The following is a 25,091-nucleotide window of genomic DNA, read 5'->3' as shown; positions in this document are numbered from 1 at the left end:
ATGGTATTACCTAGGTTTTCTTCTAGGGTTTTTATGGTTTTAGGTCTAACATTTAAGTCTCTAATCCATCTTGAATTAATTTTCATATAAAGAGTAAGGAAAGGATCCAGTTTCAGCTTTCTACTTATGGCTAGCCAATTTCCCCAGCACCATTTATTAAATAGGGAATCCTTTCCCCATTTCTTGTTTTTGTCAGATTTGTCAAAGATCAGATGGCTGTAAATATGTGGTATTATTTCTGAGGGCTCTGTTCTGTTCCATTGGTCTATATCTCTGTTTTGGTACCAGTACCATGCTGTTTTGATTACTGTAACCTTGTAGTATAGTTTGAAGTCAGGTAGCATGATGCCTCCAGCTTTGTTCTTTTGGCTTAGGATTGTCTTGGCAATGTGGGCTCTTTTTTGGTTCCATATGAACTTTAAAGCACTTTTTTCCAATTCTGTGAAGAAAGTCATTGGTAGCTTAATGGGGATGGCACTGAATCTCTAAATTACCTTGGGCAGTATGGCCTTTTTCACAATTTTGATTCTTCCTATCCATTAGCATGGTATGTTCTTCCATTTGTTTGTGTCAAGAGGGGCGTTTTCTTAGTGTGCACTGTGTGTCTGGCTTGTGCCCTGGGTCCTAACTGGGAGTGGGACAACTAACTCGTTTGGTCATTCTTCCAATTACCCCTCAATGTTGGTATTATTTCCATTTCACCCAGAAAGAAAGAGAGGCTGAGGAAGATTAAAAAAAAAAAAATCTGGACAATACGGCAAGCATGTAGGGCAAGATATGAGGTGGAAAATGAGGCTGAAACTCCTTGTTTAAAATGTGTTTAAATTAATGAACTTATGAATCTTTGAAGACTTTTAAAAAAGAAATTTATCATATAATGACTCTAGAGGCCCTGATCTATTCTAATCCTTGAAAATTGGAAGCAAATGTGTTGTGGTAATCTAAAGTTTCAGTCAAGGTGCACTGCAATATTCATGGATCTCAGGGAAGAGGCGCCACCTTCTCCCCCAAGGCTGCTGTGTGGAAGGCTGGCTGTGCGCACTTAGTCCTCACCAAAACCTGTTCTCCAACTAGGGTACATGAGGCTCAGAGGTCTCACACCTCATGGGACAGAAGGATGAACAGGGTCTGAAGGAACGGGAGGACTTGCGTAAATTTGGGAACAGGAAAGGAAAGACTCACACAGAGTCTTTGGTGAATGCCAAGTAGCCCTGTTTGGTCAGTGAAGAATGTTCTGGAAGGAAAGTAGTTAGGTAAAGGGTTGGATAAAAGAATACAGGAGAAGCAATTTTGACCTTACTCTGAAGGAAATGGGATTCCATCAAAGGTTTTTGATTGAGACAGACATGTGGAAAGCAGAGTTTTAGGAAGACGAAGCTGACCATGTGTAGGGGAGGGACTGGACGTGGGGAGGCCAGATGGGGAACTCTCCTCAGAAGTATCCCATGACATCTGAGGGTCATGGCTGTTCTGAGGCTCTGCGTGTCATTTGAGCTCGGCTGCGCTCTGTTCTGGGTTCCGGAAAGCCATTTAGAGGAAGCAGCATCTCCAGGCTGCCTGTGCTCTGCCCAATGTGGTTCACATTGGATGGTCTAAATCCCTGGCCTTTGATGTGGAAATGTCATGAGAACATTGAGTGAATTCCAGGAAATCTTCCAGGGAAGAACACACGATAAAAGAGGCCCCACACTACACACATGTTGACCTCAGGAAGCAAAGACACAGTGATCAGAGGGAAAAAGTAAGATTTTTTTTTCCTAATGCTACAAGACATAAATTTACATTATGGGCTCCCAGACAAAAACAACAGAATGGGAAGGGTTCACTTGACCTTGGCCAATACTTTAAGGACAATTTTCTTTAGACATGTTGCCTCACCCCATTCCTGCTCATATATGCATGTTTCACCACAGGATTCTTGCATTGGGAATATCCTAGCCAGGGTGCGCTTTAGAGGATTAATGGGTCCAGGCTGTTTACCAGTTGTAAAAATTCAAGAAGGCTGTGCCACGGAACTAGGATTCAACCTGAGGGCACTCATTAGCCATGTGACCTTGGACAAGTTTGCTCAGTTGCAGAACAGTAATAGAAACATGAGGATCTGAGGAAATAGTACATGACAACATCTTACTCAAAGTAAGGAGTTGATACAGCAGTGAGCAGGACCATAAATCAATGCAGGCAGAGCCAGGCGGGAGATGCAAATGAATGCTGTGGGCTGGGTGAAGACCTGAGGAAGTAAACCTCATGTGACTCACATGAAGAGGGCACCAGCTACTGCCCCCTCATCTGCTGCCATAGGAGAAGTCAGAAATAGAGATTTCTATGTGAAATTGCCCAATTTCTAAATAATAGCAACTAATATGGATCATGTGTTAAATCTCAAACTAAGCAGCGGATCAATTTTGCTGCAAGTCTGCTAACAAGGACTAGCAATTTGCAAGTTGTCACAGATACTGAGATCGTGCACGGTGAAACCACTGGAGAGGTGGCTCAGACCACCATTCAGGCACTTGCTAGTTGTGCATGTTCTCCAAAGCTTACTTTTCTCATCAAAAAAAAAAATGTGGATTATAAAGACAACTCTTAAAGGGATGGTAGGAATTAACTGATATCACGTGCACAGGAGTCCATCAATCAGAAAGAGGCTGGAGCTGGTGAGGAAAGTCCTCTGCCATGCAAGGTATTAACCGTGTGGTTGCTGGTCTTTGGAGAGGTCTGGTGGGTTGGACTGGTGGGTAGAAAGCTGGAGCAGCAGCTTTAACAAAAGCCCTAAAAGCCCTTTGCCCAGTTCCAAGCCCTCTGTAATGCTCAAAAAATAGCAACAATATTTTGTTTGTTGATTTGTTTTTAAAAGACAGGGTATCACTACGTTGTCCAAGCTGGAGTGCAGTGGCCCAGTCATAGCTCACTGCAGCTTCTAACTCCTGGGCTCAAACAATCCTCAGCTTCCCGAGTAACTAGGACTACAGGCCCATGCCACCATGCCTGGCTAATATTTTTATTCTTTTGTAGAGACAGGGTCTCACCAAGTTGTCCAGGCTTGGAATGGTTTTTGTTTGTTTGTTTGTTTTCAGTTTCTTTTTTTAAATATTATACATGTACAGAACATGCAGGTTTGTCACATAGGTAGACATGTGCCATGGTGGTTTGCTGTACCCATCAACCCGCCATCTACATTAGGTATTTCTCCTAATGCTATCCCTCCCCTAGCCCCTAACCCCATGATGGGCCACAGTGTGTGATATTCCCCTCCCTGTGTCCCTGTGTTCTCATTGTTCAACACCCTCTTACGAGTGAGAACATGCAGTGTTTGGTTTTCTGTTCCTGTGTTAGTTTGCTGAGAATGATGGTTTCCAGCTTCATCCATGTCCCTGCAAAGGACATGAACTCATCCTTTTTTATGGCTGCCTAGTATTCCATGGTGTATGTATGCCACATTTTCTTTATCCAGTCAATCATTGATGGGCATTTGGGTTGGTTCCAAGTCTTTGCTATTGTGAATAGTGCTGTAATAAACATATGTGTGCATGTGTCTTTATAGTAGAATGTTTTACAATCATTTGGGTCTATACCCAGTAATGAGATTGCTGGGTCAAATGGTATTTCTGGTTCTAGATCCTTGAGGAATCACTACACTGTATTTCACAATGGTTGAACTAATTTACACTCCTACCAACAGTGTAAAAACATTCCTATTTCTCTACATCCTTTCCAGCATCTGTTGTTTCCTTTCTTTTTAACAATTGCCATTCTAACTGGCATGAGATGGTATCTCATTGCGGTTTTGAGTTGCATTTCTCTAATAACCAGTGACAAGGAGCTTTTTTTCATATGTTTGTTGGCTGCATAAATGTCTCCTTTGAGAATTGTCTGTTCATATCCTTCACTCACTTTTTGATAAGGTTGTTTGTTTGGTTTTTTTGTTTGTTTGTTTGTTTTTGTAAATTTAAGTTCCTTGTATATTCTGGATATTAGCCCTTTGTCAGATGGATAGATTGCAAAAATTTCTCCCATTCTGTGGGTTGCCTGTTCACTCTGATGATAGTTTCTTTTGCTGTGCAGAAGCTCTTTAGTTTAATTAGATCACATTTGTCAATTTTGGCTTTTGTTACCATTTTTTTTGGTGTTTTAGTCATGAAGTCTTTGCCCATGCCTATGTCCTGAATGGTATTGCCTAGGCTTTCTTCTAGGATTTTTATGTTGTTAGGTCTTACATTTAAGTCTTTGACCCACCTTGAGTTAATTTCTGTGTAAGATGTAAGGAAGGGGTCCAGTTTCAGTTTTCTGCATATGGCTACCCAGTTTTCCCAACACCATTTTTTTAAATAGGGAATCCTTTCCCCATTGCTTGTTTTTATCAGGTTTGTCAAAGATCAGATGGTTGTAGATGTGTGGCATTATTTCTGAGGCCTCTGTTTTGTTTGATTGGTCTATATATCTGTTACCATGCTGTTTTGTTACTGTAGTCTTGTAGTATAGTTTGAAGTCAGGTAGCATGATGCCTCCAGCTTTGTTCTTTTTGCTTAAGATTGTCTTGGCTATACGGGCTGTTTTTTGGTTCTATATGAAATTTAAAGTAGTTTTTCTAATTCTGTGAAGAAAGTCAATGGTAGCTTGATGGGAATATCATTGAATCTATAAATTACTTTGGGCAATATGGCCATTTTCACAATATTGATTCTTCCTATCCATGAGCATGGAATGTTTTTCCATTTGTTTGTGTCCCCTCTTATTTCCTTGAGCAGTGGTTTGTAGTTCTCCTTGAAGAGGTCCTTCACATCCCTTTAAGTTGCATTCCTAGGTATTTTATTCTCTTTGCAGCAATTGTGAAAGATCCTGTTTGTCTATTATTGGTATATAGGAATGCTTGTAATTTTTGCACATTGATTTTGTATCCTGAGACTTTGCTGAAGTTGTTTATCAGCTGAAGGAGATTTTGGGCTGAGACAATGGGGTTTTATAAATATGCAATCATGTCATCTGCAAATAGAGACAATTTGACTTCCTCTCTTCCTATTTGAATACCTTTTATTTCTTTCTGTTGCCTGATTGCCCTGGCCAGAACTTCCAATACCATGTTGAATAGGAATGGTGAGAAGGCATTCTTGTCTTGCACTTGCTTTCAAAGGGAATGCTTCCAGCTTTTGCCCATTCAGTATGATATTGGCTCTGGGTTTGTCATAAATAACTCTTATTATTTTGAGATACGTTCCATCAATACCTCATTTATTGAGAGTTTTTAGCATGAAGAGGTGTTGAATTTTATTGAAGGCTTTTCTGCATCTGTTGAGATAATCATGTGGTTTTGTCATTGGTTCTGTTTATGTGATGGATTATATTTATTGATTTGCATATGTTGAATCAGCCTTGTATCCCAAGGATGAAGCTGACTTGATCATGGTGGATAAGCTTTTTGATGTGCTGCTGGATTTGGTTTGACAGTATTTTATTGAGGATTTTCACATCAATGTTCATCAGGGATATTGGCCTGAAATTTTTTGTTGTCATTGTGTCTCTGCCAGGTTTTGGTATCAGGATGATGCTGGCCTCATGAAGCAGTGGTTATTTTTAAGGCTTAATTAAAGTTTGCCTCTTGTGCCTGCCCTTCACCATACAGAATGGTTTTTATGCAACTTGAAATTATGTTCTATACTAAGGAGGTTAAAAGAAAAGAAGCCAGGCTCTGACTATTAGAGGCCATACCACATTTTAATGACTCATCACAGACATGGCAATGTGTAAGTGCCTCCTAAAAGGTGCAGAGGAGACAAATAGGACCAAGGAGTGTGGAGGAGGAGTGCAAGGAAAGCTACAGCATCTAGGCTAGGTCTGACCCTAGAGCTAGGAGTGGACAGAGTAGGATGAAGGGGCTTATAACACTCACAAGCAGTCCCAGGCATGGCAGTTGATGCTCTATGGTCACTGTCTTGAAACTTCCAATAGTTGCATTTTTGCACTTGTGTTTTGCAAGTAAAGTGGGACAACTGGGCACGTAGCAGGGGCTTGGACTCTCCTTTCCTCTTTCAGACAGCTCCCTTGTTCCTGCCCGGCAACCACTGCCACCTTCTATTCCCAATGGGCAGCTAGCTAGGCACAGGCATGAGGAAGGTCAGGTGTGCACATTCCGTAAGCCAAATCGCAGGGCAGGGTCCAATGCCTATGAGCGTCTGCTCTCACCAACCAGTATCCTTGTGCCCATGGGAGTTACATGAAATAGCAAATAGAAAACACTATGACAAGTCACAAAAGAGACCACAGGAAAAGCGAAAGGCATCTGGCTTTTCAAACAAGGTATTTCACATTTTCATTTTGTTCTGGTCCCATAAATTATGTTGCTGGCCCTCAGGGTAAAATGAGGTGGAAAGAATCTCTGGGAACCCAATGGGTACAAATAAAAGAGAAGTTGATTCACGCTACTTGAATTTTGAGTGCCACAAATCTACCTTATGTAGAACTCTCTAGGGCATTGTAGGACACTTAGCATCCCAGACCCCTTTCCCCCTAAATAAAAGTGTCAATCCCAAATACTTCCAAGGGATTGTGATGCCACATCCCCACAATTGAATTAAAACCCATGGAGGTTTTCTCCCAAAAACCAGGGTGCTCAAAGGAAATGTTAATATAAGAAATGGACTATGAGATCTTTAAAATTTCAGCATTGAAGGGACCTTAGAAGCTGTCGATCAAAATCCCTGGAGTTTTCAACTCCTTGAGAACCCTCGATGACCAACCAGTCTACCCGCAGATTGTCAAGAGTGAGTCTGATTTCCAGTTCCAGGAATACAGCTCGAGCAGGCTCCTTTCCCTTCTGAAGCATGGCCCTTTGCCCAGAGACACATCTTCACAGTGTGTGATGAACACAAGCAAGCCCCAGTACATACTCCCAGCCTTCCTAGACATGGTAAGGAAAAGAGGAGACTTTCTAGACAGAAAGGAGGGGCATGGTTACAGCCCCTTACCCTGTCCAGGCAGAGTTAGACCTGAGTGGTGGCATCATCCCTGCTGTCTATGGCTAGAGATATTCTTGGATTTGGCTTCATCCATCAAGGGTCTGGCAGGTGTAACAGCAATGTTCTATCCACATAAAAGGCCTTCAAAGGCTACCACTTGGACAGCCATGGCTTTGGGATTGGGTTGGGAGACCAGGTGTTTAAGAATTAGGTTCTATGGGTAGAACTAACCCATCAATCTTTTAAAAATACATACAGCTAATTCTCACTATTCACAGTTGTTATGTTCTATAAAGTCATTGTGAATTTGAACCATTGCTCCCAGGGAAATAAAGAGTTAGGTTCATGAGAGCCCCTGGTCATATTTTTGGCAACTGATCATTACATAACCTTGTTTTACATATGCTTACATTTAAGAACATCTTATTTTACATATATATTGCTGATTCATTAACATTGAATTCATGGTCAACACTGCTATAACTCATGCCTGAATGAAGCTTATCTAACACATGTATTTTCTTCATAAGGCACATCATAATTTTCTTGCACTTAGAAACACTAGTCAGCATTTCTATGCTTGGAGGACATTTTAAATAGCAAAATTACAAACAAAAAGTACAAAAATGCAAGAAACAGCACTAAATATGCTGCCAAAAAGGACACTTGTTTACAGACGGAGAGCTGAAAGGAGAAAGCAGAACATTGTCATCTTTGACCTGAGAGTTGTGCTTATCCATCCACAAAGGACCAAGAAAGCACCATGAGTTTTGACTGGGGGCTTGCAAATAAATTTTAGCAAGTAGATGAATTTGCAATTATAGAATCTTCAAACAATGAGGACTTTTTCTAAAAGTCATTCACACATTTACCTACCAGAAATAGCATCTGTACTTAAACTTGGCTTAGCTGGTCTCCAGTCAAGTCATGTTAGGTAGGTTTATATCTCAGACCTCTAAGTGGCTAAGAAGACACCATAGTAATCTCTGTATGATTGATGGAATTTAAGGATTTTCTCTTCCTTATCTATTGTTTTTTATGATAAGCTACTATATTTGTAATAAGGAAAAGCAATTCTATTTAGTATTTAAAAGGATTAAAATTAAAACAACTTTTTGGTAATTTCAAGATAAAGTCCACGCCCCTGCTTGGGACACCAGACTTCACAACGTTTACGTCTTGGGTTTCATCTTCTAATATTCTTCAGAAGCACTTTTCACTTCGACCATCATGAACCACCTAAAACTTCCCAAATGTATACCCCTGTTTTCCACCTTCTGCTTGGAACATCCTATAGGTTAAGAAACTGGCTTGGGGAGATTATTCAAAATTACACAACTAATGGAATGATAATAAAACAAAACAAAACAAAACAAAAAACACAGTTGCTCTGAAGCCCATACTATCTCCCCAGACTCAGAATGAAAAACTGAAACTGTCAAGGTGATATTTTTCTAATTATCTTTGTGCCATAATCTCAGCATAGCCACATTAACTGCTTATACTGCTTTCAACGTTATCTGGGAGAAGAAAAACCCTAAAATATACTCTCTGCCATTACCATATATACAGAAGGTGAAAATGATGCCAGAAAGGTGTTTTTGCCTTTTGAGAGGAATGATCCAGTGTATTCAGAGCAATATTTCAGCCAGACATTCAAGCCCAGTTTGCAAACACATGCCCTGTGTAGTCAGATTTCATTAATATGGTCTACTCTGGTTTCTTTGTTTTTTTCATTCTAAGAATTTAATATTGAATTTCAAAACCCAAATGGCATAAATAAATTCCAGATGTCCTCCCAAATCCCTAAATCTCATATTAGACTAAGGAGAGGCATTGCTATATATGAGTAGATGGTTACATTTAATTCCCTGAAAAACCAAAAGGATCTTTGGGAGACTCTTCAGCCTTCTTCCACCAAGAAAACACATTAACTCTCCTGAGTTTCTTAAGAAGCTGAGTTCTCAAGATCCATAGTCCAGCTGTCTGACATATGTTGTGCTACATTCCTCCCCTCAAGGGGCAAAAGAGCATCGTGGTGAACTGCAGGGCACAGAAGCCAGGCTGACTGGGTTCCAATCCAACTGGTGGCTTTGGACAAGTCAATTAAGTTCACTATTCCTCAGCTTTCTGTAAAATGGGGGTAAACATAGTACCTACACCTCAAAAGGCTGTTGCAAAAATTAATGAGTTAATAATTTAAAGTGTTTAGCACAGTGCCAGCTGCACAGTAAAATGTCTACACTCTTATTTCCTAAGAGGTGATGTATAAAGAGCTGACCTGGGAGGTCCTCAATGGCTGAGAAATTCCCTTCCCTCTTTCCCTCTATATAGACAAGTCTAAGTCTTCAACCTTTGATTAGTAAGATTCATCCTTCTGTGGGGGACTAATCCACTAACTTCAGATCTCAGACCCCTCCCCTAAATCTGGCCCATCCCCTACTTTTCCTACCTAAGTCAGCATTCTTGATCCTTGTGCGTTAGTCATAGGCAACTTGATCGGCAGCATAACTCCACTTTCAAAATATAAAAGTTCTGTCTTCAGAACATTTGTGAACATAGCTTCAAGTCTGCAATTAATTAAAGAAGATCATATATGTAAAACACCAAAGGACTTACAATAAGTGATAAAAAAAAAAATTATAGTTTTCTTCCTTCTTTCTCTTCCCCCATTAATGGCTGGCACCTCTGTTTGTAAGAAACATGTGATTATGACATGAAAGATTCATTGCTAACCTTTGACAGAGCATTTACAGCCCATATATCCTTTAGCATCTCAGTTTCATGCCTCTAGACCACACGTCAGTGCCAGATGGTAACTGGGCAAGCTTGGCTATTTCATGCTTGACTATCTTTTCACTTTTCAGTAGTAACAAAAACTTGCCTAATAACTTATTGTTTACAAAGTGCTTTCACATACATTCCCTTCAGTACACTCTATATCAATACTATAAGTAAGTATCATCATCATTATCATTATGATTTTGCAGCATGGAAAACACAAACCTGGAAAGGTAAAAAGACTGGCCCAAATTCACTCTGCAGATAAAAGGTTCAGTGAGGATTTGAACCTGGGTTACCTGCCTTGAAATTTTGTAGTTTTTTTCTCCCAAATTTCATTGCTAACATGATAGGATTAAATAATGAAAACCTTAAAATATACCTCATTAATTATTTGGTTACATATCTTCCCTTGATGGTTTTTTTTTTATTTTAAGCTTTGATTTTTCTGCTTTGTCTGTTGTTACCACGGTTGGGAAGATCAAGCTGAGCTTAGTCTTTCAGCCAAGTGGAGCTGTTTTTGTAGGTTACAGTGATGTGTGTTGGATGGTTGGTCTTTTTTTTTTTTTTTTTAAGACACGTTTAATTGTTCTTTTTGTTCAAGTAGAACAAAAATTTCATGGTCATAAGAGACCTAGGTTCATTCTACCTTTCTGTTCCTCCATCCTGGTATGTATGGTATGCAGTTCTCCCTATTGTAATCACAAGACATCTACTCTACCTCAATGCCATGCCTGCATTCTGGATCAATGGCAAACTACACAGAACAAAATCTGAACTTGTGAGACCACCTGAGCCTTTCTCTTCTGGGAAGCTTTCCCAGCAACCTCTTCCATCAACCTCTGCTTACTTATTATTGTCCCAACTCAGTGGGTCACAGCCTTCACTAGCCACAAAGACTCCTGGGAATGTGGGCATTTACCTGGCCACATTGTCTCCCCAGACAAATGAGGCTTCTGTTAACAAGAAATAATGGCAAAATGAACACTGGAAAGCAACTAACAGAATCTTCTAAGAAAATTACCATTTTTTGAGAGCCTGAAATGTGTTAGGCACAAACTAAGACAATACGAAGGAAGAAATGTCACTATCTTTGCATTAGACATATAGAAAGTGATATTCAGGAAGATGTAAAACGTGAAGTGAGATGCCCTTGTCTCTGAACATTGCTATATGGGTTTTTATCATGTGATGATACCCAGTTCAGAGCAGACACTCAAAAAATGGCTTCAAATGTTTCCTTCCCTTTCTCTCCTCTCTCGAAATTAGAAATGCAATGTCAGCTTCCACTTGGAATGCCTTTATATTTGCATTGTCTAATTAATCTTGTTATCATCCCACTATGGCTACCATTCTGGCCAGTGTTATCTGTATTCTCTAACCCATCACACCCCTGACTTGTCAGATCCTGTCAACCCTTTTCTGTGTCATGTTCTGTCTTTTTGGTTGACTCTCTAGAGCTGTAATGACATTGTTTTCACTTTTAACATCATCAGCTAAGACACAGTCTTTGGCTTGGTGATTTATCAGCCTCTTCATTGTACTTGGCAATTAGGAGGAGCTCAATGATGTCTGTTGAATGAATGAATCTCAGCTTCATCATTTACCAGCTGTGTGATCTTGGGCACGTTTCATAGCTTTAATGAGTGAGGAAAAAAAATAAATGTTTGTTGTTATAAGCAACTGAGACCTGGGAGGTGTTTATTATGCAGCAGCATTAATAGCAGCATTAGCTGATGACTACAGCCTGCCACCATGTAGATGGGGGAAGGAAATTTATGGAAGAGGTGCTCAGCAGATAATGCCAAAAACATTTGCCATAGAATATTATCCATGCTCTAATAAGACACATTGTTTCTCTAGCATTAGTTAAAATGAACAGACAATCCTGGATTGTAATAACTTCACATATAATAAATACTAAAGAAATTACACATAAATTTTCCATATTGTATACATGCTCTGCGATTTTTAAAATAGGTATGGAACACGACCATGGAGGAAAAAAATATATTTCCTGGGCAAGCATCATCCCGTTGCATCAGCGGTCAAGTACATGGGATGATCATGACAATTCAAAATATCCAGAATACTTCTCTCACTGTCACAGCTGCATTACAAATATGTTGGGTTTGAGGTATGGGAATGGTCTCTCTGAACAGTGAGTAGAATGGGTAAATAATATCTTTTTTGTGAGGCAAGAATAGCACCTTTTGATTGTCAGTGAAAACCAAAGCTGGAGTACTTTTGAAAAGCTGACGTATCATCACCTGGAGCTTCATCCCAAGTGGAATGGAAATACACACCAGAGTTGAACGGAGTTTTTCCTCTTGCTTTGCACACTCATGTGTCTGACTTCTTTTCATGAAACATCCAGTGAAATGGGGATTTTACAAGCAAACGAGCAGATGTTTGGCACCATATATAAGTTCATACATAAAGGTATGAATTAAAATCTAGTATATTTCAAGGCCTTTGTCAAATAGCAAGGGAAAGCTCTTAAGAGATCTCTTTTTTCAGGCAGCATAAACTACTGGAAATATACTTGTGTACCTTAGAATCATGAAGACCTGGGTTTGATTCCAGGTCTGCTGTTTAACAAATGTGCAGCCTTGAGCATATTATCTCTCACCACTAAGTGTTTTCCTCATCTGTGCAAAGGAGATAATAATATTTAAAATGCTTCAAATGGCATTTCCACATTTGCAGTCAAAAGAAGTTGAATATCAGTGATTTCATGTGGTTCAACTTAGACCCGTCTCTCGGGACTGACTCCAGAATAACAGAGCTCATGTATGTCTATTAGTCACAACTCTTTTGGTTGCAGATGAGAAGCACCCATCTCAAACCAGCTTAAGAAAAGAGGGAATGCATGAGCTCATGAAACTGGGCAATCTAGGAATAGTGTTAGCTTCATGTATGGTGGGATCCAGGGGCTCAAAAGATGCTTCAAGTATTTTTTTCTCTTTCTCCCTCTGACTTCCTTCTGTATCTGTTGACTGTCATACATGGTGGAGAAGATGATCAATGACAGGCTTCACTAAGAGCAAAAGGGATTCCTCCCTCCCAAGGGCTGTCTTCCTTGTGTTCCATACTCATCCCTCAACTAACCACTGTTGCCAGAAGTGCAAGAGATGGCCTGTTTTGCTTAGTCTACCCTGGCTGACCCACTCACCCCAGGGAAGGCAGCAGGAGTGAAGGACACTATGCATGACAGCCCAACTAGAACCGCAAAAAATAGGAAAAGCATTACCCAAAGATTACTGGGGTGCTGAGCAAGCAGAATAAAAAGATGTCCACTACAGTGTACACAACATAACACAGATCCCAGCACATGGAAGATGGGTTAACAGCTGGAGAGTTTCCTGTGCAATCCTCAAAGGATGCAAGAGACACAATTTACTGTCTTACTCAAAGGTAAGATGAACAGCTTTTCCTGATTTGCCTGGGACTTCTCTGGTTTTAGCACTGAAAATCCCACGCTGTGGAGAACTCCTCGGTTTTAGACTGAACTATCCCAGTTTTAAAACTGAAAGCCTCACATCTTAGGAACCCCTTCAGTCCCAGGAAAATTAGGATAGCTGGTCACCGTATCCAAAAATGGCACTTGTGACTGTAAACCTTAGCTACAGTTGAGGGCATGTTAAGTCAGTTTACTGTTGCTGCATCATGGCATAGTATGGCACATGAAAAACCGCAGATAGTCCCCTGGAAAAAAATGCACAGCCCGAGTCTGTGTTACTTGCAGTTACAGCATCTAAGCCTTTGCTTTGCCTCCCTCCTCTGCCTTATCTTTTTCTTTCACTGTGTCTTTCTCCCTTTTTCTTTTTCCTCACTTTTTCCCCTTCCTCTCCTTCCTTCTTTTTTCCTTCCTTCCAATCTTTCTCTCTTCTCTTATTTTCTTCTCTTTTTTAAATGTTCTTTTGTGGCTACATATTTACCTTTCAAATAACATGTGACTTAGATGTTGTTTGCAATCTCCAAAGGAGCTGCTATATGTTCCTGGACTAAAACAAGCCAGCCTCAGTAAATGTCCCTATCCTCCATGATCTACCAACTAAGTGAGAGCTTCATTGTTGATTAAGACAGGAAGTACATGTGTGATTCCTGTGGACTGGTTGAGACAGCATGGTCATGCTGATGCATATGAGGAATGGAAAAATTGGGGGGAAAAGATAGTGATGATTGTGAAACTAAGAGATTGGAAATTCGAAGGGCTTGATACTAGGTTCTTTTAAGGGACATTTTGGTTCAACTATTTACATAGGGGATGCATCTATTTATCCATAATGAAAATTGCTGAGATTTGGAACCTCCTTCTTCTTTTGAATCAATTAATGAATGAAACTGGGCAATCTAGGAATAGTGTTAGCTTCATGTATGGTGGAATCCAGGGGCTCAAAAGATGCTTCAAGTAATATAAATCAGGAAGTGCTTCTTGGTCTCAAACTACACTTTGAAGTTAGGCGTGCATTTGAATGTTTTCAATCCAAATATTAAAATTAGAAAGAAGGCAATTTCCAGTAGTCTTCAAAGGAGAACTCTTATTCGGGAAAATAGAGTCTTCTAAATTATACTTTTGAGAGTGATATGAATTTTGTTGCTTTTATTAGGTGCTAAAGTTCTAAAGAATTAACTCCACTTAGGAAGCAAATCCAAATACTCTCTCCTGATAAGGTTTCCACCAAGTGGCGGTCATATACTTGGGACTTCCACTACATTTTCAGCATTCATATGTCACTTATACAATTTTCATGATTACCTAGTATTACCAGCACCATTTATTTATCTGGCATTTTTCTACAAGTTGACTTTTTAAATTAGACACACTGAGTTGATGCAGCCCATGCGGCTCACTAGGATGTATGTGTATCAATGTCAGAGGGACCAGGCTGATTCCCAGATCTTGTTTTTGAAATCCTGTGGGAAAGAAAATTATTGTCACCTACAAAAAAAGCAGAGAAAGGACTTGGAGCCTCACCATCTGGCCCTTACCTTGGTTCTACCTTTTGGTAGCCTTGAGATTTGGTTTAACTGACTTTAATTTTCTACCCACACAGTGGTAAAGATTAATTAAGATAATGCCCAGAAGAATCAATGAACTTTGCTAGCAGCTAACAAATGTTAGCCAGGAAACTTGTTAGTCTCACTGGTTGCAAGTGGCAAAGACTTGCATAGTTCTTTAGGGCAGATGGTTCATTTATTCTGGGAAAGCCAACCAAATGGCGAATGTAAAGAGAAGATCATTTTCTGAAATATGTGGTTTCAAGTTGTTACACTGCCTTGGAGAAAATGATGTAAAAAAAAAAAAAATTAAGTTACAGCCAGGGACCATCTCTGCAGGCTAGGATATTTTGAGAGGAAATATGTCTTAATTAGGAAGGGACAAAGAACATGTCATAGTGTTCACTTCCCTCGGCTTCTTCAGACCAGATTTTGATCTCTTGCGGTTAGTGAGTCAGAGGTAAGGATGAGAAGGGAAAGGAAAAAAAAATATTTTAGCAAAATTTTGAGAGTCTCTGTACACAAGTTGTGCTGATTAAGGCTCAAGTGAGAAAACAGCCCAGAATTAGGGAGAGGCGAGTCTCTCCTTCCTCTGCAGGGAAACCAGCATCATTTTAGATTTTAGGGGGTTTTTAAACATTCTATTTTCTGATTATTTTGATATATAGGAAGGCTACTTTCATGCATGTATTTTTGTATCTGTAAATTCTGTTAAACATATATTATTTCTAATGGCCCTTGTTAAATTTGCTGCATTGTTTAGGTGTATAGTTTTATTATCTTCAACAATGATAACTTAGCCTCCTCCTATCCATTAACTATACCTTTTATTGTTTGTTTCCTGCCTTATCATATATAAATTATTTTACCATTATTTAAGAATGATTTTACAAGTTTTCCATTTTTAATCTACTACAGTAAGAATGACTTTGAAAACTGAGCAATTAACAGCCCAACGAATAGCTAAAAATCTTTCGTGGTAACTTACATATAATATAATGATACACTGGGAATGCCTTTGTAATCCTGTGATGAAAACAATGGGAAAGAAGGCCTGTGAAGTTATATCAGTGAGTGATATTTTAATTGAACACATGAATGAACATAATGGAAGGTAAGCACCAAAATTTGACTGCAAGGCTTCAAATGTGAGATAACACCAATAAATTATTAACCACCTCACTCAGCATTCAGTTAAGAAAATAGCATCAGGTAGAGATTTAAGGCAAGAAATTAAAGTCTTAAAGAGCCATTGAAAGAACTGTAAATAATCTATATATGAGATCAAATTGTATTCAACTATACTGAACTATGCAACACACAAGTGAATCTACATAAAAACTGGTAAAAACTGAAGAAGATCTGTAGTCTGCCTAATCCTATTGTACTCATGTCAATTTTTTTATTCTATGATTATTATAGCAATATAAGATGTCACCATTTGAAGAAGCTAGGGTATTTTTGTAAATTGTTTTGCAACTTCTTATGAGTCTATAAGTATTTCTAAATAAAAAATAATTGTTTAAAAGGGGTTCATGAGACCAACAATTGCAGGAAAAAAGCATTCTGTCTGGCTGTAAACCAAGAAGAACAAGCTTGCTGGGAAGCCATAGGAAAGTGTGAGATTCTAGGATCTCACCCAGAAGTTGCTGCAAACCATACATCAGCTGGCTGTTTCCACTCTGTAACTGACACCGAAGAATAATGTCCTCTAATTATTTTCTATCTTTCACAACCCTGTGTGTGCCCTCCTTGGCTGACTGTAATTAGGAACTGTGCCTACAAGTGATTCTGGGAAATGTAGTTCCAGGCTTCCAGTCCCTGTTGCCTCAGAGAGAGAGTAGAAAGGGCCAGGGATAGTGCTGAGTTGAAAACATACATCCCCCAACTCACTCATATTCAACAGATACTATAAACTTACATTCTAGCCTTTGAAAGGAGATTAGAAGAAGGAAATTCATCAAAACTTCTGGTTTATAAATAAAAGAAATTTATAAATAATTCCATTTCCCAGCATGGTTTCTTAGCCTAATATTCTAGTTATCTTCATCCAAAGAATTTGTAATAAAAATATTTTCATAGGATTTTTTTTCCAGTTTTTAAAGCAATTCCATATGTACTCTCTCACTGGCCCTCCAAACAATTTTGAGAAATAGATATTAATGGAAACACTTAAGATTTATCTGATACTTTCATTTCTACTATCACATTTCCTTGTAACTCACCAACAAAACTAGGCTTCTTGAGGTTCCCTAAACACAACATGCTGTCATTCCATTTCTTTGCACATGTGGTTCCTTCAACTGAAAATGTCTTTCTCTGGTAGGAATTCCTCCTTGTTCCTACACATCTTCACAACCTGTCCCATCAGCTCTTTCTAGGAAGAGACTGAGGCTGATGGGGTATGAACAGGCAGCCCCATCCTGCAGAGGGTTAGGCTCTGCTGCCCTTGCAGGGACCCAGGCATTGACCAGCAGGCAGCAGATGTGACCCAGGATTTGCTCCTCAAGCTGCCTCTCTTCACATTAACCACCTCATTCTTGATTAGCCAAACCTAGCAAAACAGACAGGGGAAGAAAGCATTTGGTGGCACACAGAGGGCTTAATAAAGGGGCCTCATTAGACTGTTCTCAGACATACGCTTGCTAGTCATACTGCTGCAGGTGAATTTTGAAGGGCCTTTCTTCTACTATTTACTTTTCCCGGTTTGCCCCTGTCTAATCCTCCCTTGCTCCTCTGTAGCATCTCATGTTAGTGTTCTAATGGCTGGACAGCTCTTAGTAAGCAAAGCATCCCTGGCATCAGGGAGCTTACAGACCAGTGAGGGGGACAACCATTATGCGAATTATCTTAGAAATATAGACCTATTGCTATAACCATTACAATAATAAAACAACATTTATGAAATTTTATGAAAGGAGAAAAAATTATAAAGGGGAAGTGTAGGACAGTATAAGAGAATATAGTGGGAAGAGTAAGGGTCGGGAGGGTCAGATCAAAGAAAACATCCCGGGGAAGAAGCATGTGCGTTCCGTTTGAACTAATGAAGGGACTTATTAACGTGAAGGAGGCTGGGAGAGATGCAAGGAGAGAACATTCCAGGCAAACTCTACAGCTGTCAGTCTAAGCTCAGTGGGCACATGAGGGAATCCCCATGGCTTCCTTCTCATGGTGCTCTGGGTAACAATGTCTTGCCTCCAGGCAACTAAATAGGAGAGAGTGGGAAGGGAAAATAAAGGGTCACGGCTCAGAATCTAGGAGAAAAGAAGAGGTGGAGGCAGAATGTGTCATGAGGGGAGCAGGGTTCTGGTCGTCATGGTTTACATTTGGTCACTGCCGCTTACTAGCTTTGTGACCGTAGAAAAGTCACAGCCAACCTATCAATGTTGTTTTGACAATTCAGTGAGGAGAAAAAAAGACTCAATAGGTATTCGTTCCCTTCTTTTACTTCCTGCAGGCTTGCTATGGACTGAATTGTGTCACCCCAAAATTCATGTGTTGAAGCTTTAACCCCTAGTATGACTTTTTCAGGAGACAGAGGCGTTCATAGCTAATTCAAGTTAAAAGAGGTCATAGGATGGGTCCATAATCCAATAGGACTATGGTCTCTTAAGAAAAGGAAGAGAAAGATCTCCCTCTGCCCAACATATGAGGATACAGAAGGGAGGCAGCCATCTGCAAGTCAAGAAGAGAAGCCTCACCAGAATCTAACCACGCTGGCACCCAGATCTCAGACTTCCAGACTCCAGAACTATGAGAAAATACATTTCTGTTGTTTATGCCACCCAGTCTATGGTATTTTGTTATAGCAGACCAAGCAAGACTCTACTAGAAAATTCTTCTTACAGATGATAGAGTGCAAATCTTAACTGAAATAACATTTAAATAATAAATTTATAAAAGGGTAAAAGAAGTGAATGGAACCATAAAATATGAGTTGGACTTATGACTTGATCATTTTCAAGGGGGCACTGATCTTGATTCATTTGATCTTTGTTCATGGCTACTTCAAAAATAAAGACATTCCCACTTGTGTCAAGACAACGTGGATGCCTTTCTGTGTGACCGAACAAAATGTTTTCTCTTTGTTCTTCATTCTTACCATTACACAAAAAATGGAAGGACAATTTGAGCGCTAAGAAAGAAAACCAATAGCAGCAAGCATGGGAGACAAGTACCAAGAGGTGGGTAACAAGGGAAGAAAGACGAAATACACTCCTAAAAGGAAAAGGGGGAAAAAGGTCAAGGCAGAACCCGGGAGCCCTGGCACCTAGTGGTGTCAGCCAATTACACAGATGAAATGGGCAATGGTAGTTGCACATCCCACTGGAAAATACCACTGTCTCAGCCCATTAGTACTGCTACAACAGAATACCACAGATGAGTAATTCATAAACAACAGAAATTTATTTCTGACAGTTCTGGAGGCTGGGATATCCAAGATCAAGGTGCCAACAGGTTTAGGGCCTGGTGAGGTCTCTGTCTCCACTTCCAAGAGGGCACCTTGTTGCTACATCTTCCAGAGGGACAAATGCTATGTCCACACATGACAGAAGGGTAGAGGGCAAAAAGGGCTTAGCTAGTTCCTTCCAGCCTTTGTACAAAGTCATGAATCCCATTCATGAGAGCCCTGCCATTGTGACCTAATAACCTCCTAAAGGCTCCACCTCCTAATATTATCACATTGGATCTTAGGTTCCAATGTATGAATTTGTGGGGAGACACATACATTCAAACCATAGCAACTACATTTTAGTTTCAAAGCCTGAAACATTGCAAAGCACTATCTTGATAAACACCTCATTTGATTCTAACCACAACAAAATGAGGTAAGTGCAATGGGACAGGGATCACATACCCAGTGAGTCAACTGTGTTTTGGAATGTTTAAATGACTCCACAGGGCTCCCTTGGCTGTTAAGTGTTCCAGGCAGTGGTCAAGCTTTGATTTTCTATTTCTAGATCTAGTGTTCTTTCTGAGGCAAATGTTAACATATGCTGTATACCCTTTCATCTAATTTTTACCTGGATTTCCAACATAAAATTTTCTCCATGTTCTATCTCATTTCCTGGCCACTATACTCCTCCTTCTCCATCCAAAAGTCACTCAATGGTTTCTTTCAGTAAGAAAATAATATTGAATGAAAATGAGAATGGAAAGGAGAAGAGAAGCATGTAAATGGGGCTGGGTCGACAAAATTTCATCTTAGGATACAATTGCTTTCATCCTGGACAAAATGCTTTCAGAGAGATTACCACTTTGTATGACCAAGCAAGGGTTACTATTACGATTTTATTCTGCAGCTGTGAAAACCAAGACTCAGAAACATCAAGGGCCATGTCCAGTGATAGGTATTTTAAGATTGAGAGTCAGATCTCCAGTCCTTGCACCTGCCTCCACCTCCCTACAGTGGACACAGCACTGGCTTGACAGTCGGCTCTTAGGTTCCTGTCCTTCTGCTAACTAGCTGTGTGATCCTGGTCAAGTCTTGTAAGCCCTGGGCATCATTTCTTTTGACTGTCAACCGAAAGGGCTGGGCTGCTTGGTCTCTAAGAACATCCTGTAAAGCAGCTGATAAGAAAGAAATTGCAACAGCTGGTCTTTGAAGACCAGTCAGAGGTGCCCTGATTTCTCCCAGCACAAAAATGATAAGGTGTTCAGCTAATGTTATACTTTTAGAAAAAATATTGTCCAGACTCACTGTGCTATTTCCCAAATATGATTTGGGGAACGAGCCAACAGATAAAGAAGGATATTTATTTTTGTTTGTAATGTCGACGTCTTCTTTCGGGTTCGATCGAACAATCAGGAGATCTGTGTAGGCCACAGCGTCATTGCACGCCGGGGTCCTTGCCCGCTCCCTCTCTCTGCCACCACTCAAAGCCTGGGAGAATGCTTTTGAAAGCGAATCAGGAAATTACTTATCAATCTGAAGCCCTAAAGAGTTATGAATAATCCTTGCTGCCAAAGGAAAGGGGATTTCGAGCAAAAGCTCCACATCTGCGCACACTAGAGTTCAAAGACTCCAGCTGTTGGAAGGTCTTGCGAGCAATGTAAGTAAACAGCCCTCTCTCCATTGAAGTAAACGTCTTCAGGCTTTTTTTCCTTAGAAAGGCATCCTTTGGCTCATGTTGGTGTTTCTCTCTCTCTCTCTCTCCCTCTCTGGTTTTTGGTTTTTTGTGGGTTTTTTGTTCGTTTTTTTTATTGATGTTCAGGGGTGTTTACCGACTGGGGCTTAGTCAATAACACGACTCCTCTGGGGGTTCCTTTTGCTGAACAAGAGAGGGAAAGCGAAAGTCGTCAGAATCGGCTTTGCTTGGGAAGGGTTAGTTTTGAAAAGCCCTTCCTTGCCAATTACGCTCCTTCATAGTTATAGATCCGTACTCAAGAGGAGTGTGAGGCTGACACTGACACTCGCGGGGGCAAGCAGAAGTGGCTCTGTAACCCGACTCTGAAAAACAGAATTGTCATCGTGTCTGTTCCTACATAATTCACATTGAAAGTGCTTTCTTCATTTTGATACACTGTAAGATTTTAGTAGAGGAAAAAGAAAGCATTAAAGCGAATATTGTTCTGTGGAGATTTCCTTACAGTGGCATAAATCTTGTGTTCAATTTAGCTTTCGTTAAGGGTGTTGATTTATTTACTGTCTATTTTATTTTGAAACAAATGTGCTCACCACTCCACTTGGCCATGGGGGGATAATGCAATCATTGCAATATGGAAGCAGAAATATCTAAATTGTGTTGGTAAAACTATGAGTTTGCATTACCAGTAATTCTATAAATGAAATGCATAATTTCATAAATGATGCATTGTACTGGGGTACATTTCTTTTATAAGTATTTCAAATCAAATTGTGGGTAATGACTGGGAAGTAGTTAAAAGAAATACAACAAACTTGAACGGAATCGTTTTGTTTAGATCAGCCTTTGTTCCCAGGAACTTGAATGTCCATTTTGCAGATCCCTCATCATGAATTCTATGGCTACACGGAACATATGTCCCGAGTCCTCACACTCTATCTTATCATCAGACTATGTATCTCCCAATTTGTTCTGATTCATGATTTCAGTAAGACTCCACACCCTCAGCCTGGGTTGTGTTCCCCCAACTCACTGGAAAGCTCCTCCAAAATAAAGAATAATTGCCCTTAACTCTAGTTGACATCTGACTTCCTTTCTTCTCTTTGAGTAAGTTTGGTGTACACTTCCACATCCTGTACTGTTAAGACGGGTTTCATTCCCAATATGTCAGTCATTGTCAGCACACACATAAGCTACTTCCAAGAGTCGAAAAGCTCTAGGTTACTGTACATTTACAACAGCAATTTTCTATGTAGCCCTTTCTCAAGCAACTCATCTATACTTTAATTTAAGGTGATCTGTAACCTTTCACCTTTACCTAATAAACAGATAGTATGTGCCTAACATGCTGAAAGCAATAAAAACCAAATGTGACACAATGTTCCCCTTCTTGTATAAACGTGTCTGTTGTTTTTATGCAGCCCAAGTGCACTTTTGTGTTCACGGGCAATAGCTACATAGGGTTGAACACTGACTGTCTGAGCTGTGCCGTGGACTGCGTAACGAAATAGGAGGATGAAGTTTGTAATGTGAAGTAAGTTATTCAAATTTGGGGAAATATTGACTGAGCATTTGTCATGTGCTGGGCCCTTCCTCATCATGTCTTGTGTGCTCGTGGGAGCAGCAGGCTCACTGGTAAGGCGTAGAGACTCTGAACCAGAGTTCCTGAAGACACAAACCAGATTCACGTCTATGTGAATCTGGGTTGGGTTATTTAACTCCTCTGTGCCTCAGTTCCCTTACAATAAAATAGAGCTCATAACAGCAGGGTTCATGTAAAGTTTGAGAGTTGATATAGACAAAGTATTGTTTTTGTCTCTTTCATATATGAGAAAACCAAGGCTAATGAAGTTTACTTGCCTACAATTACACAGGTAATGATAGCTGGCAGGGCTGGGATTTGGAAGTAAATGACCTGTTTTAATCATAATAGAGAAAGTCCACATTTTAAACCACAACCTCCTGCCCTTTTGTTGTTGGATTCTTTCTTCTGCATTCCTTTATCCAGTTCTTACAATAGCATTCTAAATAAACATTATTGACTATGATGATTTCAGACAAGTAAACTGAAGCTCAAAGACAGGAAGCGACTCATCCAAAGTCACATACCTAGAAATTAGCATCACTGATGTCTGAACACAGGTTTTCAAATTCCAAGTTTGGTGCATTTTTTTTTTCTCTTGCCAATCTGTGAATGAATGGGTCAGGCCCACAACTGCCCTTTGGGAAAGAGTGAAATAAATAACAATGCTAATGGTCACCATCAATTAAGCTCTCACTCTGTGCTTGGCACAGAATCTCTTTAATTAAAGTAGGTCCCTGTGCCCCTTTGGTAATAAATTCTCTAGATGATTCTGGTATGCACTAAGGTTTGACAGTTCTATAATCTGGGACAAAATGGAAATTGTTATATCCAGTATGACCTAACCTGAAGAAGGTGAAAAGTCCTGATAGGGACGAGAAATTTGACATTTTCCCCAACTCAAATTTGTTGATTACCCTGGGGTCAGAATCAACACTATTTCAGGGTTATTTCCTGTCTTGTTGATACCTCCATGCTTTCTTCATCTTTTGGCCCATATCATCTGAACTTTTTATCATCTTTGATTGCATCAGGTTTCAATCATCAGCAGATGGGTGGATTTCTTTCTCTTGTAGGCTTTTCATGGCAAATTTGTGCAACTCAATGGGATTCATCATCAAATTGAAATAAAGCTATAAAAAATATAAAAAAAGAAATAAAGCTATAATATCTATGAGAAATTTACTCAGTAAACTTTATACAGAGAAGCCAGCAACAAAGAGTATTTACTGTGTTGAATATAATACATTTAATATAATATATTCAATGTTGAATATAGTATATTCAAGTTGGTTTCTCTGAAAACTATAGTGCCCAGATAGACATGAGCCAACAAGGGATGCCAAACACAAACTTGGTGTACTAGGAACTTTAGATGCCCGGGAAGAGGTCATGGAGGGAGTAGTGGAGCAGGAACCATTGAACACTGGAAATAATTTCTTGTGATGTCAGGACTTGAAGCAAAATATCCCTGGCTTTCAATTCTGGCTTATCCACTTTCTATCTGACTTTCTAACTGCAAGGCTCCAAGCACATCACTTACCTCTTAGTTTATGTAACTTAGCACAGCAACTAGCATAATAGATGCCTAAGAAACAAGAGTTCCTTTCCTCTTTAGCTCTGGTCCATTCAATCCACAAATTTGCACTGAGGACTTACATGTCCTAAACATTATTTTAGATATAATAGTGAACAAAAGCCAAAGTCCCTGCCTTCGTGGAGCTTGCACTTTACAGGAGACAAACCACAGAATCATAAACCAGAATGTAAGTTCAGAAATTGAAAAGTGGTATGAATAAAATAAAACAGAATAACAAGACAGAGTGACTAGGTACCAGGAAGGAGCTAATTCTTTAACATGGTCAAGGACCACCTCATTAAGGTAGGGGCATTTAACTCAAAGCTGAATCATCAGAAAGACAAAATGAGACAAAGCCATGATTAAGTAAGACACTGACTAACCATGGGACACTAGACAAGTCACTGAAGCTCTTTTTAGGCCTGTTTCATCACCTATTAACTGCACAGCTGGAGTAAATCTATGGGGCTTCTCTAGACCCTGCTCTGGAAACTCTGCTTTGGAATTTTCTTTCTCTTTCTTAATATCACATGCCATAAGTAATTGTATGAAAAGAAGAAAGAAAAAAATCTCTGATCCAAACTATATTACAGTAGCCGTTTCATTCTTTCGTTCAATATTCTGGGATTTTTCAACATGTTCTTCCTCATCACAGATAAATTAATATGTCCTAAGTGAATGAAGATTAATTAACAATTTTTTTAAAAGCTCATATCATCACAATTCCTAGGGATTACATTGTTGGAGAAGACAAGAACCACCGCATGGCAGATTTTTAGGGATGAATTGTGAGGCTTCACAATTACTTCATGTGTGGCTTCAAGTCTGAAATTGTACATATGTCAGTGGAGTCAACATGCAAGGCTGCCAGAAGTCAGTCGATCCAACACTCTATTAGCCAAGAACTAATAGAGTGTACAGCTTTTAAAAACAATCCAGGGTCTGAAATGTTCCTTTTCTTAAAATGGCGCAGCAGATCACTTGGGTCTAAGTTAGTGGCCTACTGAAATTGAAGATCATCATGCAGAGAATTTGCACCAGAGAAGTAAACTTTGTCTGTCAATTAGCCTAATAATTGTGGCCAAATCCTTGGCTGTAACAATCCA

At 39.7% G+C, this 25,091-nt stretch overlaps 1 protein-coding gene and 1 long non-coding RNA gene across 7 annotated transcripts in view; one reads left to right on the top strand and one right to left on the bottom strand.

The window, feature by feature from the left end:
- LOC105487915 (C1q and TNF related 7) overlaps window positions 1-25,091 on the top strand; it is a 107,000-nt gene that overhangs the window by 15,057 nt on the left and 66,852 nt on the right. Inside the window, exon 1 of one of the 2 annotated variants that reach the window (XM_011751587.3) lies at window positions 19,630-20,791. The exons of the other annotated variant lie outside the window; for it this stretch is intronic. The gene's annotated coding sequence lies outside the window, so the exon portion shown is untranslated. Of the gene's footprint in view, window positions 1-19,629; window positions 20,792-25,091 lie in introns of those variants that run through there. 2 annotated transcript variants of the gene reach the window in all.
- The window catches only part of LOC105487914 (uncharacterized), a 276,851-nt gene that overhangs the window by 201,599 nt on the left and 50,161 nt on the right, over window positions 1-25,091 (bottom strand). The gene's annotated exons all lie outside the window — the stretch shown is intronic.

Source organism: Macaca nemestrina, chromosome 3, assembly GCF_043159975.1.
Source record: "Macaca nemestrina isolate mMacNem1 chromosome 3, mMacNem.hap1, whole genome shotgun sequence".
Lineage (NCBI taxonomy): Eukaryota > Metazoa > Chordata > Mammalia > Primates > Cercopithecidae > Macaca > Macaca nemestrina.
Note: the sequence above shows the minus strand (reverse complement) of the source record. Positions and strands in the feature narration are given on the sequence as shown.